Genomic DNA, 18,121 nt, shown 5'->3' with positions numbered 1-18,121 from the left:
AAAGAAAATCCCCAAGAGGTACAAATGACTACCTGCTTCTGAAAACTTCCTTATTAACTTTTAAGCCCCCTGGAAACACGGTAATACCTGTGTCGTCATCTTTGTTTCTGTCATTTCGTTTTCAGCCGTCGGTATAACTTGTTTATTTAACTTTCCACTTACCCCTCAGTCCCACTGAACAAAAAGAACCTCTCTTGACAAATAGGCAAAGTGGTGGAGCTTGACTGATTTGTGTCAATGGAATAAGGCAATTGGGGAAGAAGGAAAGCTGAGCATCCCCCAAAGGTCAATGGAGAGACCCTCAGTGGACGGGAGGAAGGTGTCACATGTCACCAGTAAAGCACTGGGTAGGAGTAGTGTCTAGGAAAAGAAAGATGCCCGATTGGAAAAGGAGGTGAGAAAGTCATGTGACGAGAAAGAGGCTCTGTATGCTTCTTTGGTATCCAGGCAATGTCCTGGTCTAGGGGAGGTCTACCCCTCCATTGAGCCATAACTGGATGGGGCAATAAGCAATTTACCTCTGGATCTCCCACTTCCTCTACTGCAGGCTTCAGGTGCCAAAATCTCTAGGTAGTTCAAGGATGGTAAGGTCCTTCAGACACTCTGGTCTGTGGATGACATCATCCTGGTTGCATCAGGTCCCAAAGTGGATCAAAAAATGTGATTATTGAAAAAAGGTTTTAGCTTGACCATCCACAGAGGAAAAATTAAGTGGATGAAGCATTTCTTCCAAATTTCATCCAGATTGTAGCAGGGAGTTATAGGTTAACTAGAAGAGCTCATCTTTTAGTATAAATAATTCATAGGTTTATCAATTTAGAGCCTAAAAAGAATTACAGAGGCTACATAGTCCATCTCTTACAATTTACAGAAGAGGAAACTGAAGACCAGGTGGGTTAAGTGGCTTGCCCAAGGTCACAAAGGTAGTAAGCTATAGAGGTGAGGTTTGAGCCCAAGTCAATGTGCCAGGCACTCAGCTCAATGTTAAGGATGCACACACACACACACTCACACACAGTCCCTATCTTCAAGGAACTTACATTTTAATGAAAGAAGAAGACACATGAAACAGGGAAAGAGTGAAGATGCTGCAGGGTGAGGGGGCTATAATGGCTTGATGGAGAAAGTCCAGAGGATCAAGGGGGGAGACTAGGAAGGACTGTCGAGCACTCATTCAGACAGAGGACATCCATGCACAAACTCAGGGCTGAGACTGTAAGTCCAAAAGGTCTCTATAGAAACGCCAGGTGTATTCAAAGACCAAGCTCACCGATGATTTCTTCAGGAAAAGTGGATCCCTATACAGACAGATGAAGGTGTTAAATAAACCATGTGTTGTGCAGACTAGAAGCAAAAGTCAAGGCTTCAAACTATAGGCAAGGCAGAAGATGAGCAACTAAAGTCGCAAATTCCAGATTATTATTCATTCCTTATGTACTAAGAGGAAGGTAAAGGGAAAAAATGTAAACAAAGACCAAAAGCTATTCTGAGAATGTAAGAACAAGAAACTAAAGCTGTTTGTTTATTTTTATGTTAATTTAGTATTTTATTTTGCCAAGTTACATGTAAAAACCATTTTTAACATTTGTTTTTAAAACTTTGAGTTCCAAATTCCTCCCCAACCCCACCTCCCATTGAGGAGGCAAGCAATTTGATACAGGTTAAACATGTGTAGTCATGCAAAACATTTCCATAACAGGCATATTGTGAAAGAAAACATAGACCAAAAAAAAAATGCTCAAGAAACATAAAGAAAATTTAAAAAGCATGCTTCAATCTCTGTTAAGACTCCATTAATTTCATCCTAAGCCCTTCAGACTGTCTTGGATCCTTGTATTGGTAAGAACGGCTAGGTCATTCACAGCTAGCTGATCATCTTACACTATGGCTGTTACTTTGTATACAGTACATTTCACTTTGTATTACTCATACAAATCTCTCCAGGCTTTTCAGAGAGCATTCTGACCATCATTTTCAATAGCACAATAGTATTACATCACAACCATATACCACAACTTGTTCAGCCATTCACCAATTGATGGGCAGTCCCTCAACTTCCAATTCTTTGCTACAAGAAAAGAGCTGCTATAAATAGTTTTGTATATCCTTTTCCTTTTTAAAAAAATCTCTTTTGGGATACAGACCTAGTAGTGGTATTACTCGGTCAAATGGCATGCATGGTTTTATAGCTTTTGGAACATAGTTCCAAATTGCTCTGCAGAGTGATTGAATCAGTTCACAACTCCACCAATAATGCATTATTGCCCCATTTAAGTTTGTTTAGAGATTTGGCAACTGATAAACAGCAATTTCAGCAAAGTTGTAGGACATAAAATAAATTCACATGTTATCAGTATTTCTCTATGCTAACAATAAAATTCAGCAGGAGGACATAAAAACAGAAATTCCACAGAGAATAACACTGAAGTTATAAAATACCAAGACACACACAAGACCCATATAAATCCAATGACAAAATATTCTTTGTAGAAATAAAATGATTAGAGAAATATAAATTGTTCATGAGCAGGCTGAGCCAATATGATAAAAATGATAGTACTACCTGAATTAATTTATTTATTTGGCATCATATCAATCAGTCTGCCAAAGGATCACTTTATAGAACTCGAAATAGTAGTAATGAAATTCACATGAAAGAGCAAAAAAATCAAGAATCTTAAGGGAAATTTTTAAAAAGTGGGAAGGAATAGTAATATCAAATTTCAAATTATACTATAAAGCAGTTATCAAAATGATTCTGTACTGGTTAAGAGATAGAGAGGTTGATTAATGGAACAGATTAGGTATACAACATACAGAAATATGACTAGCCAGATGTCAGATAAATCCATTGACCCTAGCACTAGGATAAGGATTTTCGATTCGATAGATATTTCTGGAAAAACTGGAAAGCAATCTGGTGCTTATATTGGATAAAGACCAACATCTCCATCTCTTCACACATACTCCAAGGTAAGTTCCAAAAGGCATGAGACTTATATAAGGCAGTAATAGCATAAAGGATTTGGAGGAGCAAGGAAGAAATTATATTTTGTATCTATGAATAGGGGAAGAATTCATCACCAAAGGATAGAGAAGACTGCAGAAGATAAAATGGACAATTCTGATTGCATAAGATTAAAAAGGTTTTGCATGAACAGAGTCAGTACAGTCAAATGAGAAGGGAAGAAGGTAGCTGGTAAAAAAAAAAAAAACAACTTTGCAGAAAGTTTCCCTGATAAAGATCTTCTATCAAGAGATATAAAAGACTGATTAAAATTTATAACAAAAAGCCATTTCTTGATAAATCAGTATGAACAGTCAATTTTCAAAGGAAAAAATCCAAGCAATTAATAGCTCCCAGAAAAAAAATGCTCCAAATCACTAGTAATTAGAAAGATACAAATTAAAGGAACTCTGAGATTCTACTTCAAACTTACTTGATTGGCAAAGTTAACAAAAAAAAAAAAAAGGAAAATTACAAATGTCGAAGGAGCTATGGGAAAACAGGGATGATGATGTACTATTTTGTGAAATAAATTTTTATTGATATTTTTTGTTTTTACATCATCTAAAGTGTCCATATGTGCAAAAATATTTATAGAAGGCATTTTTATAGTGGGCAAAGAACTGGAAACTAAAGATGTACTCATCAGTGGGAAATGTTGGAAGAAATTATGGCATATTAATGTGATGGAATACTATTGTGCTTTAAGAAGGGATGGTTTCAGAGAAACCTGGGAAGATTTGTATGGACTGATACAGAGTAAAGTAAGAAGAACTAAGAGAATAATTTATACAACAATATTATAGAGAAAAATGTCTTTTAAAAGACTTAAGAAATCTAATCCATGCAATGCTCAACCACGGTGACAAACTACCCACCTCCTGACAGAGGTGATGTACTCAAGATGAAGGATAACACATATATTCTTGGACGTGACTGATGTGGGAATTTGTTTTGCTTGACTATGCATGTTTGTTATTTTTAATAGTATTTTATGTTTTTCCTAATTATATGTCAAGACAATTTTTATCATTCATTTTTACAAGATTGTGAGTTCTAAATTTTTCTCCTCCCTCTCCTCCCCCTCTTTGTTAAATGGTAGGCAATTTGATATAGGTTATATATATGCAATTATGTAAAACATATTTCCATATTAGTCACAATTTAAAAGAAGAAACAGATCAAAAGGGAAAAACACACACAAAAATAAAGTGAAAAAAGTATACTTCAATCTGCATTCAGAGTCCATCAGTTCTTTATCCTGATGTGGACATTTTCCATTGGGAGTACCTATCTTGGATCATTGGGTTGCTGAGAAGAGCTAAGGTGATCATAGCTGATCATCACATAATATTACTGATACTGTGTACAATGTTTTCTTGGTTCTCATTTCACTCTGCATCAGTTTGTACAAATCTTTCCAGGTTTTTCTGAAATCTGCCTACTCATTATTTCTTATTGCACAATAGTGTTCCATTACATTCATATACCACAGCTTGTTCAGCCTTTCCCCAACTGATGGTGTGCATGTTTGTTATGAGAGTTTCATTGTTTTTTTTTTCTATAGGGTGATGAGGTGGGAAACAAGGAAAATAAATGCTTATTAATTGAAAAATATTTTAAAAAACTCACTGAGTCTTAGAGATTAAATATTATGCCTTTAAAAAAAACCCTATAAGGTCTTTGCGCTTCCTGAAAAAGAGCAATTCTGTTCTTATCTGCATCATTTTATATGTTGATACTAAACCAGAGATGATCAATCAGATTATTCTAGAGAATGGATAAAAGCTACCAGATAATGTCTGTTATGCAGTTCTCTGTGTTTCTCTGTCTGTGTCTGTCTCTCTCTCTGAATGCATAACTTCACTACATAAAACTTGGAGACTCCTCTTCTTGTGATTTCGTATTTTATATAATAAAGCTTCTAATAGAGCTAACCCTAAACACAACATGGAAGTGATTTCTTTCTTTGATATGTGTGTAAGGATGGGTCAACAAGCATTTACTAAGTGCCTACTATGTACTCGGTATGGTGCTAAGCACTGTGGGAGGGGATAATTTGAATCAAACAACCAATTATCTCCCACCACAAAAGAAGATAATAATAGTAAGATTAATATATTTAATTATAAGATTAATAATCTTAATATGCTATACCCAGATGCTTTTTTTTTTTTTTGCGTGAGGCAATAGGAGCTGAGTTGCCCAGGATCACACAGCTAGTGTTTGAGCTCATATTTAAACTCAGATCCTACTGACTCCAGAGCTAACTGCCCCCAGAGGCTTTTTTTTCCAACCAAGAAGACATTTATTGAATTAGTTAATTGTTCAAATGGCATTTAATCAAGTGCAGAAAACCTAATTAAGTTAGGAAGGAGTAGAATGTTTTCAGCCCCTGGATAAAATTAAATGGTATTATACAGGAATTGTGTTGGAAATAAAGTCAATCAATCAATCAATAAACACTTATTAAGCACCTAGTTCCAGGCACTGTGCTGAACCTTGGACATATAAAAAAAAAGCAAAAGACAACCCTTGCCCTCAAGGAACTTACAGTCTAGTAGGGGACACTACATGCAAACAAATACAAACAGATAAAGTTTGATACAGGACAAATAGGAGATAATGAATGGAGGAAAGGCTGTAGAATTAAGAAGGGTGGGGAAGGCTTCCTGCAGAAGTCAACAAGCATTTGTTAAGCACTTACTACATACTAGTCAGTTAATAAACAAATATTAATTATCTGCTATGTTCCAGTCACATGCTAAGCACTTGGGATAAAAGAAAGGCAAAAACCAGCCACAACCTAGGGGGAGTTTACAGTCTAATGGGGGAGACAACAGGCAAATACCTATGTATTACCAAGCTATATCAAGAACAAATTGGAGGCAGTCTCAGAGGAAGACCAGAAGAGCCTTCTTGAAGAAGGTGATATTTTATCTGAGACTTTAAGGAAGCCAGGGAACCCAAGAGGTAGAGATAAGGAGGAGAGCATTCCAGGTGTGGGGGAACAGCCAGGGAAAATGCTGGAGTCAGGAGAGGGAGTGTCTTGTTTAAGGAATGGCAAGGAGGACAGTCATTGCATTATATAGTATGTGTGTGGGGGGGGTAAGATGTAAGAAGCCTGGAAAACTAGGAAGGGGCTAGGTTATAACGAGCTTTAAAAGCCAAACAGAGAATTTTCTATTTGATCCTAGAGGTGAGAGAGCTAATAGAGGCAGCTAGGTGGCACAGTGAATCAGGAAGAACTGAATTCAAATCCAGCTTTAGATACTTACTAGTTGTATGACCCTGGACAAGTCATTTAACCTCTCTCTGCCTCAGTTTCCTTATCTGTAAAATGAAAGTAATAGTGGGACCAAGATCTCAAGAATTCTGTGAGGATCAAATGAAATATTATATGTAAAACACTTTGCAAACCTTAGAGCACTCTATAAATGTTAACTATTATTATTGAATGAGGGAGTGATGTGGCCATATTAGAGCTTTAGGAACATCATGGTTGATTGGTTAAAAGGAATTATTCATGATCTGTGGGGATTAGATGTTCCTTGAAGGGCTTGGTATTGGTTTATAGTTCATGAGCCCCTGCCAATGTGGTTCCCCAGTGAGTATCAATTGATATCAATTATTCACCCAGACTTAAATGGCTATTAGAGTTTAATAAGAACAACTGGTACAAAAACATTCCCCCAAAAGTTTGGGATACTCTCCCACAAGTACACAGAGAATTCTGGGAAAATAGACCCAAGCTTAGAAAGCTTTTGTGGAAGATTCCAGGGTCAAGAGTGGTTTCAGCAGTGTATTCTTTGAGAAGGAATCACTTTATTGGGGTGTGTGTGTGTGTGTGTGTGTGTGTGTGTGTGTGTGTGTGTGTGTGTGTGTGTGTGTGTGTGTGTGTGTATGTCTATGGGGGAATGGGAGGGTGCAGGGAAAAGGAGAAAAATCTTTATTTCTTCCTCTCTCTTTTACCAAAGGAAGACCTTACGAATTTTAAAAGGTCAGAGGATTTGAATTTCTTATCAGTCTCTATTGGCCTCCCCAGAATGGCATTGACTTTTGGCAGCATCTATACGGGGGAGCTGAGGACAAACTAGACACAGGAAGAAAGGCAGATTCAGTTTACAAAGAGCTCAACAAAAGATATACTGTGACTCAAGGGAAGAAGCATCATGCGGACTCCACAAAGGGAGGAAAATACATCTAGCAACCAGAAGCTGGAAAATGGCTTCTTCTCTCCTCAGAGCCTGCCAAAAGCAGACCCTCATCACCCCACATTTGCACTGTTGCAATAGCTGCTGCTTTCTCTGCCTGCCTCAAGGCTCTTCCCTGCTCCAGTCCATTCTCCATTCAACTGTCAAAGTGCAGGTCTGATCATGCCATTTCCCTGCTCAATAAACTCCAGTGGCTTCCTATTACCGCCAGAATAAAACATTAAAATCTCTGTTTGGCATTCAAAGCTTTTTACAGCTTGGCCCCCTTCCTACCTTTTCAGTCTTCCTACACCTTATACTCTCCCTATGTACTCTTTGATCTGGTGACTATGGCCTCCAGAACACTCCAGCTCCTGACTCCAGTCATTTTCATTAGGTCCTCCCCATCCCCACCATGATGACTGGAATTCTGTCCCTCTGTGTCTTATGACTTCCTTCAAGTACCAGCAAAGATCCCACCTCCTCCAGGAAACCTTTCTGGAGTCTTCTTAATTCTAGAACCCTTTCTTCCTTGATTAGCTCCCATTTATCCTGTCCTTGTTTGTGCATAGTTGTTTGCATGTGATCTCCCCCATTAGACTGGGAGCTGGTTGACTTTTGCCTTTTTTTGTATTTCTAATTCTTAGAATGAAGCCTGGTACTTAGTAATAAATGCTTATTGACTGACTACCTGGGAGTTCATCACTTTGTCATTGGGGTTGTTTTTTTCTCACAGGACAGGTAGACACTGCGATGGCTGCTGGAGGTGAATCTTGAAGTTTTTTTGAAAGCAGAAACTGTAATGTACCAAGAAGGGTTGGGATAGGGAGAGCCTTCCTAGGCAAAAGCCCTTCCTGACATTTTTTTCTGAATGAGTGACCTGTCCATCGATCAGAGTCTTGGCTAGAGTGGATTTTTGCAGTCTCTTCACTAATGTCCACTTTCATATGAGGAGACTTCAACATATATGTCAATGCTCCCTTGAATATCCTAATTTACCAGTTCCTCAGTCTAAATGGCTCTCATTACCCACTCACCCACTCCACTTCAGCTCTCATTGTTGGTCAGTCATTTTCAGTCATGTCTGACTGACTCTTTGTGACCCGATCTGGGACTTTCTTGGCGGAGAATACTCTTCTCCAGCTCATTTCATAGAGGAGGAAACTGAGGCAGACATGGTGAAGTGACTTGTCCAGGGTCACACCAGTTAGTAAATGTCTGAGGTCAGATTTGAATTCAGGAAGATGAGTCTTGGCCCTCTATCCATTGTGCCATCTAGCTGCCAACTAGACCATAGCAACAACCTTCTAGCCAGGTCTTCTTGCTTCAAGTCTCTCACGATAATTCATCTTCCACTCAGTTGCTAAAGTGATTTTTCAAAAGTGTAGGTCTGACCATGTCACCCTCCCCTTACTCCCGCTCCAGGAACTCCAAAGGCTCCCTATTTTTCCATGATCAAATACAAAGTCCTCTGTTTGGTATTTAACACTCTTTATAACCCAGACTCTTTCTACCTCTCTATGTTTCTTACACATTATTCCCTTCTATACCCTCTGCAATTCAGAAACATTTTCCTCCTTTCCTATATCTCCTGTCTCAGTGCCTTATCACCTGGTAGTCCCTCATACTTGGAACGCTTTCCCTCGATATCAACAGGTCTCTCAGCTTCCTTCAAGACAAATCCTTCCTTCTGTGGGAAACCTCTCTGCAGCCAACAGAACCTTACCTACTGTGATCACCTCCATTTCCTCCAAATATCTTGTATGTTCATAGTTGTTTGCATGTTAGACTTTAAGCTTCTTGAGGACAGGCACTATTTTTGCCCTTATTTTAAAATCCTCTGTTTAACACAGTGTCTGACATCTAGTGAACATATTGACTGACGGTGTTCCAGGCAACTTTCTAAGGCTGGAAGTTGCTGACCTGCCTTGGCAGAGGGAGTTTCCTCACCTGGGAGTGCCCAATACCATTGGAATTATGGATACCTGCGCTTTCCCTTAAAGTTTTCACAGCTCTTTACAAACATTAAATGGTACACGACTTGGTTAGTTCCAACTCCTTCAAACATATAAGAAGACAACTATCAAAGAACTTAAAATTTAATTCCTAGGTTAAATATTTCTTAATAACAATAAAATTTTATTGATAAATTTAAGGTTACCTTCCTCCCTGAATCCCTCCCTTCCCAGCTTCTTTGAGAGCCATCTCAATAGGTTAAGAATTCATAGAGCTACTCAGGTCCATATCTGAGTAAGTCACTAGGTGGCGCCTGAACCTTTCTCTTCCTTAATGAAACCAGTTGGTTTTTGCCTTCCCACTTTTATTTACAGATCTCTTATCTGCCCTGGTGGTTCTCTAATTTATAGCCTAGAGCTGACTGTCAAAATATTAAAATGTAGACTTTGTAAAGTTTATCTTACTTCTGTCCCTCCCTAGGATTAGTTTCTTTCTCAGTTTCTCTTTTTTTCTGTACTCATTGATTCAGACACATGTCATGGATTTATGTAGTTTTAATATATGTAAAATTATAGTGATTATGAAACAGATCTACTTTCCTACTCTTTCATTGAGACAGTCATTGCCATATTTTTCTAATATTTCCAGCACCTTCCTTTTCAAGGCTGAGAAATGCCCAAGCACACCTGACCAAGATGGGTGGGAGTGCGTGGAGGTAATCTCTAAACGTTCTTCTAGTACAAAGTAAGGGTGAGAGGGGAGAGGTCTTCATGACTTACCACTTTCCATCACTGAGAAGGATTTGTAACAACCTGAGGCCTGTAATAGGCTCTGGGAGACCCTACTCTAGGCATCCTTTGATCCTGCATGAACCTAGCATTCCAGTGTTCTCTCAAACCCGTCCTTGAAATTCCAAAAATTTGCTATAAATTACAGCCATTAAAAAAAAAAATGTTCTCTGTTCTCTGATGCAGAAGGGGCTCATAAGATCGTCAGATGGTTCCTTCATAGCAGACAGGTTTTCCAATCTGCTTTTACTTCCCCTCAAATGCTGAGAATTCATAAGGTAAAGTGAATTAAAATTTTCCTGGCATTACATCTCCTCTGAACTTCTGAAGAACCTACTAGGGTTATTTCACCATTTTATAGGTTAAGAAAGCGAGGTTTAAGTGAAAAGACTATCCCATTGTCTCAAAGTTAGTATCAGAGGCAAGATCTGAACCCATACCTTCCTGACTCCAAGTTCAAATATACAGCTTCTTTCTAGCTCTCCCTCCCCCACGTTAGACCCATAGCATCCTTCATTAAGCACATATTACGTGACACGGGGTGGAGTTGTTTGGTATTTTTTCACCTAGGTAAATATTCCGTTGGAGGTTGAGTTTGCCATCAAATTGAACTGCTTTCTCTTGGCTTGAAATGTGTGGAGCCCCTGACTTTTTAGCTGGCCCCTATATATACCCCCTGGCCTCTCCAAGCCTGATCGCTCTCCAGCAATAGCCCTGGGAGGGGCCCATGATGCTTCCTGAGGTCTGATCTGGGATATGAAACATAGTATTAAGACATAGAAATTGTTGCAATTTTCTGGACTTGACCTTTCTCCTTGAGGGTCATCTCTTCAATTTTCTTCCTTTCATCCTGGTATTGACTCCAACTGCAACATTGTCTTCATTGCAACCTTAATGAACATAGAATGAAAAGAAAAATATGGTATGCAAACTCACCTTCCGCCATGAGAGGTATTCATTGCTAATTATCTCCCTGTTTGGATCTCTTTCTCTCCTTGACCTCTTGTAAGAACTACAAGTTCTCTGAATATTCACCTCCAAGGCTCGTAAAGAATGGAGGCAGGGGGAAGGTTTCTGGATCAGCAATCTGATCCTGCATGGTATTTATGCTAGATTGGAGGTGATCATAGCTGGGTGTTTCTTCTGCATTCAGGTCAGATTGTCCCTGGCTACTCCAGAAATCCTGTCCCATCATAATACCCCAGTTGGGCATTCCTTGTTTCTCTACTAGAAGTCCAAATCAGAGAAAGGCAGTAAAGGTAAGCCAATGATTTCCTTCCTTCCTTCCTTCCTTCCTTCCTTCCTTCCTTCCTTCCTTCCTTCCTTCCTTCCTTCCTTCCTTCCTTCCTTCTTTCCTTTCTGCATTGGGATTAGGTACAATCTTTGGGGGCAATCTCATTCTGATAGAAGGGTCTCAGACTCTCTCTGGTTTATCCCCAACTCTGTCTTCCCCCATCCCCAATCATTCCCGGACCCATGGAAAGATTCACCCAAGCAATGGTTAATGCAAATGAAATAAAAGCTCCCCCTACCTCAACCCACATGACACTTATAATGCTCCTTCCAGGGGTTCTTGATCATTTTTGTGTGTGTTCTGGCCTCCCTGGGCAGCCAGGTCAGTGAAGTCTAAACAGTCCTTCTCAGAATCATATTTTTTAAAATGCATAAAATATGATACATGGAAGTACGAAGGAAGTCAATTACAGTGAAATACAATTAGTCAGATATTTTTTAAAAAGCAAGTTCAAGGACCCCAGGGGAAGGAACCTGCACTCAAATAGCCACATAGATGCACAAAATTCCACAGTGGCACACACACACAAATACATCCATAAAGACCCATAAATATATAACGCAAAATCCTCTACTCAGAAATTGGAGAGTTAGAGAAAAGGAAGAAAATTTATTGAATAAAATGGAGTTGTATTATAGAGTCCTCACCTATATCCCAGGTGAGTCTGGGGAGGAAGGGTTAGTGTAAGTGACTGTGCAGGGGTGAAGGGTGAAATAATTGGGGATGGGAGTATCTGCCTCCTAGCTCCAGGTGAGGTAGTGGAAGAGGTTTTGAAATATTGGCTGAAATATAGGGTACCAACTTGGGCTGAGCAGACAAGGGGAAGAGGCTGATTGGTTTCTGTAGGTGATCATCTTCCTCAGTCATGGCTGGAATGAGTAGACCAGAGATGGAGAGAATGCATGCCCAGAATGAAGGTTGAGATGAAAAACTAGGGAGCACCTTGCCTGTTGGAATGTCCCTCCCTATGAGCAGAGGCAATGTGTAAAGGGAGGTTGTATATGTGTTCATGGAAGGGGAGACCGAATGAGGGGCAGGGCTCTGGCAGAGGAGTACCTGGGGAAGGGGGACATGAAGAAAAGGACAGGAATCCAGGGAAGGGGCAGGTGAATCAAAAAGGGTCCCACCTGTAGGGAACAGGCCACAGCCATGATGCCAAGGGTCAGACAGAAGAGGGAGGAGCCAATGGAGTTGACCAAATAGTCCTTCTCTGGTGGTGGCCCCATCACCACCATCACATCCATAAACTGGAGTTACGTCTTCCCCACCCTGAATAGGAATGAGTGGGTAGATGTGGGAGAGGGGTGAGGAAGAGAAACACACACAGCATCTACACCAACCAAAGGTCTCCCTTACTAGACCCCTAGTCTGGATTAGCTGACAAGGGGCAACCCCCATGGGCCCCAACCAGGCTCTCTGTTACCTTCTTCATCCTAACCCTACCTCCTCATAACCTCTCCTTGCTTCAGCCCCTTCTCCCTTGAATCTTCATTTCCCAAAGTCCTCATAATGTCCCATATAACAGCCATATAACACCCACTGTGATCTCTATATGTGTCCCTCTTTGCTCTGTCATGTCCTCATATCCCCCAATGATCCCCATATTAAAACCCTAACTCCTACCCCCTATATCCTTCCTATCTCCACTCTAATCCCCACCCAACTAATATATACCCATTCATTCTCTATGATGTGGCTCATTCTGACCTCCAAATCATCACTCATCTCCCCCACTGTACCCCCCAATGTCAGCCTTAGCATAGGCATATAGATCTACCCAGAATCCTCAGTCTAGAAGCTGGGTGGTGGCACAATTTACTGGATCACAAATTAAAGTGTGTGTGTGTGTGTGTGTGTGTGTGTGACTGTGATTATGAGTGAGTGACTTGCTTCACAGGAGCTGAGAGTCCAACATTTTCTGGTCTCAGAGAAGAGAAAGAGAGAGGGAAGGAAGAGGGAACAGGGTGCTAGAACCCTCAATGGGGAGGGGGGGAGGAGGGAGAGAAAAGAGTCAGGATGCCGTGGTGTGTTCCAGGAGGGGACAGATGAGAAAGCTGTGATGGTTGGGGTGGGTGGGATAGGGCTGGGGAGGGGATTTGGAAGAGGGGAAGTGTTGGGACCAATAGTTTATATTTCTCTGAAGAAAGAGAGGGTTCAAGGTGATGAGCAACCCCAGGTTTCTGGTGAAGGGAGAGAGTTTGTAGGTAGGAGAAGTCATAAGCATGTTCATTGAATACTGAAAGAATTTTAGAAAGAATAAATTAAAGAAGGAAGGATAGAGGAATAAGAAATATATGTTGATGTGGGAACAGACTAGGAGCCAACTAAATGAGGCTGGGGGATGGGTGGAGAGCTCGGGAGATTAGAATGAGGACCAAGGTAGCCAGGAGCTTGAGAAATGGGTGGGGACATTTATTAAGGACCAGTTACTATGTGTCAGGTACTGTGTTAGACTGGGAAACAAAACAAAATCCAAAGAGATCTTCCATTCCATTGGAAGTTGGAAAATTGTGATAAATGGGTCGAAGTTGTTTGATCTAGTTAACGAATTAAGGACCCAAACCCTCTGGGGTCCAGCTCACTAAGCCGTTCCATCTTCTCATTGACTGGCTGGTGCTAAAGGTCAGAGCCAAGGACTTTTCGAACATTTTCCCCTCTTCCCCCTTCCCCCCACCCCCCACCTGCGTGACCACACTGGCCCTGGGCTGTTCCACGCCCTTCTGGGAGCCTCCCGGCGGGCTGGGGTTTGTTTGCACTCGGGAAGCGGGAGGGGATGTGCGTCACCGGTCACCGGGAGTGGGGGCAGCAGTAACTTCTATGTTAGCGGCTGGTTGCGGGGGGAGCCAGTGTCTCTCCCGAGAAGTCCCCCTTACTGTCTGACCCTTTGTATCCCCTTTGTATCCCCAACATCGCCTCACGTCGCAGGACGGAAATCCTGGGGCTAGGGGCCTGGGCGACTGCATCTCAGGTTCTATTTTTAGTCTCAACCCTGTGAGGATCGCCCTGGGACCCCTGCTCCAAGACCTGCGCCCGGAGCCATCCTTCCGGCTGATCTGTCAGCCCGAGGAAAGGATAAATGGATGCCCCCTACCTATTCCCCAAGACCCTAGGTTTTACGTAGTTGTCCCTCCAAAGAGAACCCAAGCATCCGAGGTCCTGGTCGCTGTGAGTCCTGGTATTGCGTGGCTTCTGCTTCTGACTGCAGCGGCAGGTGAACGGCGATCGGGCTTGGCACTTGCCTGGGTCCCTGTGGAACTGGGGTTATCACAGACTGGATTGGGATTCCAGGGTCCCCGAGGGGTTAAAAGGGTGTCTGAGGTTGAGACGACTTATTTCTGGGTCCCCGTGGGACTAGGGGTTTCAGAGGCGGGGAGGCTGGGTCTCCACGGGATTACGGGTGTCCTGGGCTGGGGGATTGGAACCTCAGGATCTGGGACAGCTGGACAACCCTGAAGGGCAGGAGGTGAATGGGCGGGATGAGACTCTGGGGTCCTTGAGAGTCTGGGAGCTTTGTGGGTGGGCTCAGATGTTCTGGTCCCATGAAAGGTCTGGGGGTAACTGAGGTTGCGTGGCCGGACACCTGCCTTACCCCGGATCCAGGTTCACGACATCTTCCATGTCTTGCAGTCACATTTCTGGGAAGATCCGAGTTCCTCACCATCGTCCCGGTCCATGGAGACACTTACCTGGGCACTTCCTATTACTTCATCTGCAAAGGTGAGGGGGGAGGGGGTTTCCCAGTTCTCTCACCCTGTATCTCTCCAGTCTGTGTCCATGTTGTCTTTTTCCCTTACTCCTCACCTGCCTCTTCGGGCTCCACTCCATTCTTCTGATGGGCCCGGTGCTCTATTTGCAGTGTCTGGCGGGAAAGTCGAGGCTTGCCTTCGCTGGCTGGGACCTGATGGGGAGGAGGTGACTCTTGGAGGGTTCCCCTTCTCCGCCGAGCCCATCGACGGGGCTTCAGTGAGGCTGCGAGTGACCCTGAGCGAGCCAGGTCAAGGTGGGCCCCTAAAGTGCGCGGCAGAGACTGGAGATGCTGGAGAGGAGGAGACGCGAGATCCAACTCCGGGCCATAGGTGCTTGCCTCTGTGTGTGTGTGTGCGCGTGTGCATGTGTCTGTGTGTGTGTAAATGGGGGTGAAGGGGAGACTTGGGAGATGAAGCAAGAAGGGATTGTGGGGTAGGATTTTGGAGACCCCTGGGGACACCAGAAGAATGAGAAAGGCAAAGGACACTCTTGACTCGGGGAGTTGGGAAATGGGGAAGATAAGAGAGGTCAGGTCTTCCTGTGAAACACGGGGAGAGATGGGGAACCCCAGAGATCGTGAAACATGGCTGTAAACTAGAGATATAGTCCTGGATGGGGCAGGCGATGGAGAAAGGAGGGATCCTGTAGAAAAATTCTACAGAACTTCCACATCGCAACCGCTTTCCATTACTTGCCCCTCAGAGAAGCCCCGCATCCTCAGCCTTAACCTCAGCCCCGCCTTTGCAGAGGAGTGGGCCGTGACGGAGTTGCAGTGCAAGGTCTCAGGGATCCCCCAGCCCAACATTACCTGGGAGCATCAGGGCTTGGTCCTGGGAGATAACGGTGAGTAGGGTCGAGGGACCGGACGCCTGGGTCCCTGAGGGGGAGAGGACCGGAACACTGGACGCCTAGCTCCCTGAGAGAGCAGGGGTCTGGAGACAGGACATTTAGATCTCTTCTGTATCTCTGCAGCTCCTTTAGGTCGATGTCAGTGCAGGGTGGGACTCTAACCATCCGGGATCTGGAGCCCTCGGATGCCGGGGTTTACACTTGCGAGGCATACATAACCGAGTGCTTAGAGAACGCGACGCTGAGATTGATTTGTAAGTTCGGAGGTGGGGGTGGGGGTTGGCGAGAAAGACATCCCTGTCCCTTTGTCTTTTTGCCTCTGTCTTGTGGAGGCCAAATCATCTTCTCACACCCACCTTTCCCTTCCACTTCACAGTCCGTCCTCGGCTAGAGGGACCCAAGGGGGACGAGATATGGACGCGCAGGGGTCGTCTAATCACACTGACGGTGCCGATGCACCGGAATCCGACCCCGGGGCTCAGCCTCTCTTGGAGAGGCAGCCACCTGCAGCACCTTCCAGGTTAGTGTAAATGGTTTGGGGTTGGGGTGTAGGCAGGGCGGAAGACCCCAACGTCTGTGTCTCTGAAGTGTCTGCGTCCCTAAGGCGGTGGTGTCTGGGGACTAGGTCCAAGGGCTTAGACATAGAGCTCCCCTCCCATTTCTGTCCTGCTGTCTCAGTTCACCCCTAAGGAGAAGACAGATTTCACTCCAATGAAACTCCTAGATTCCAATCCCTTTGGCACCTAAGAGCTGGAGATCCAGGTGCTGGAAGAAGGTGAGCCCAAGGCTGGGGATCTGGATCCCTAAGTCTTTTTCCCTTCTTCTCTTGACATCTCTGAATCCTTCAGGGAGCCGAGATGGGGAGCTGGGAGCCTGAGTTTCAGATGTGGTTGATTTGGAGCTGAGGGTCTGAATTCCTCAATCCTTGTTGCCTTTTGACATCAGTACTAGGGACCTTCAAGGACTGACTTTTGTTGCGACTAGGAGCCTAGAAGCCTGGGTGTCTGAAGGAACTGGAACTGAAGGCCCAGATGCCTTTGATGGGAGTGGGGGGTGGGGAGGCAGGACCCTGCAATTGTTGAGGGTGTGGGGATCCAAGATACCAGTGTCCTTAAAGAGGTGAGGACAGGAGGTTTAGGGCAAATGATTTCTCCTCTCCCTCTCCCTCTCCCCAAAGATTCACTGGTGCATGCATTGTTTTTCCTTTTTCTCTCTACCCCCCTCCCCCAGAGTCAACCTTCACTGTGCTGGGACCTGGGACCATTTCAGGCCTTGCCTTGGCCCTTCTACTCATTCTGACCATGGGAGTAGATGCCCTGTGCTGCTACTCTCAGCATGTGGGGCTGCTTGCCCAGGTTTCCCATCACCTTAAGAGAGAGCAGGAGGAGAGTGGTGAGCCAGACTGAGGGGGAGAGGGGTGGGGAATGAAGGTGGGAGGGGGACTGCCTCTGGTCCCAGCAAGAGGCCACAGCACTGACCCCTGTCCTTCCTCCCTTCAGCATGTTGCAAGGATTCTTCCCAGGAAAAGCATTTCCCCTAGTGTTTCAGGGCTGGAGGCCTGAATACCGTGGTCTGGTGATTGTTGGGAAATTTGGGGGAGAGGTGGATGGGGAATGGTTCCAATTCAGAATAAAGTTGATTTCATGGATTTTCCTAGTCTTTCTGATTCATTCAGGAGAGGAAGGAGGTATGAAGAAGTTAAGGGAGAGAACATATGAGGCCTCCTGAAGGGACTTTATTTAATGCCTGGGTTGGCAAAAGGGCAAGGCCTGATTCCTCAAATGCCTGGATGCCTGAGGGGAGTGGTGGTAGTCAGGCAACTGGATCTCAAAGTGGTTGGGTTTGGGAACTGGAATCAGAGTAGGAAAGGATGAGACTGGTGTAATGATGAGAAACAGCCCTGTACTGAGTCAGTGAGGTGTTGGAGGTTGAGGCTGGAGCCTCCAGAGATGACCAAGAAGGATGAGAAGGGTGGAGGGGGTTTGGGGTTCATGACCTGCATTGAGAGAGTATGATCAGTGAGGAGCTGACCTTTGATTGATTGGTGTAGGGAACTCCCTATGAGGACAGACACTTCCTCTACTCATAAAAGATCAGTACTTGTTTTGCAATAGAGAATTGTCTTAGAGTCACTGAGGAATTAAATGACTGACCCTTGGTCACAGAGCTGACATGAGTGAAAGCATAAAAAAGCTTGTATTAAGTGATTACTGTGTGCCAAGCACTGGGGTATAAATATAAAAGCAAAGGTAGACCTTTACTTCAAGGAACTCACATTCTAATGGGA

General features: G+C 43.7%; 1 long non-coding RNA gene across 1 annotated transcript; it reads right to left on the bottom strand.

Annotated features, from left to right (window-relative positions):
* Window positions 1-11,827: 11,827 nt before the first annotated feature.
* On the bottom strand, window positions 11,828-13,875 carry LOC140508457 (uncharacterized). The gene is made up of 2 exons (XR_011968440.1): window positions 12,366-13,875; window positions 11,828-12,203 (listed from the first exon to the last, which is right to left on the bottom strand). It is a non-coding gene; the product is annotated as an uncharacterized lncRNA (long non-coding RNA).
* Between the last annotated feature and the right edge of the window lie 4,246 nt (window positions 13,876-18,121).

The sequence above is a fragment of the Notamacropus eugenii genome, chromosome 5, assembly GCF_028372415.1.
Source record: "Notamacropus eugenii isolate mMacEug1 chromosome 5, mMacEug1.pri_v2, whole genome shotgun sequence".
Lineage (NCBI taxonomy): Eukaryota > Metazoa > Chordata > Mammalia > Diprotodontia > Macropodidae > Notamacropus > Notamacropus eugenii.
The sequence above is the reverse complement of the archived record's forward strand: the minus strand, read 5'-3'. Positions and strand labels throughout refer to the sequence as shown.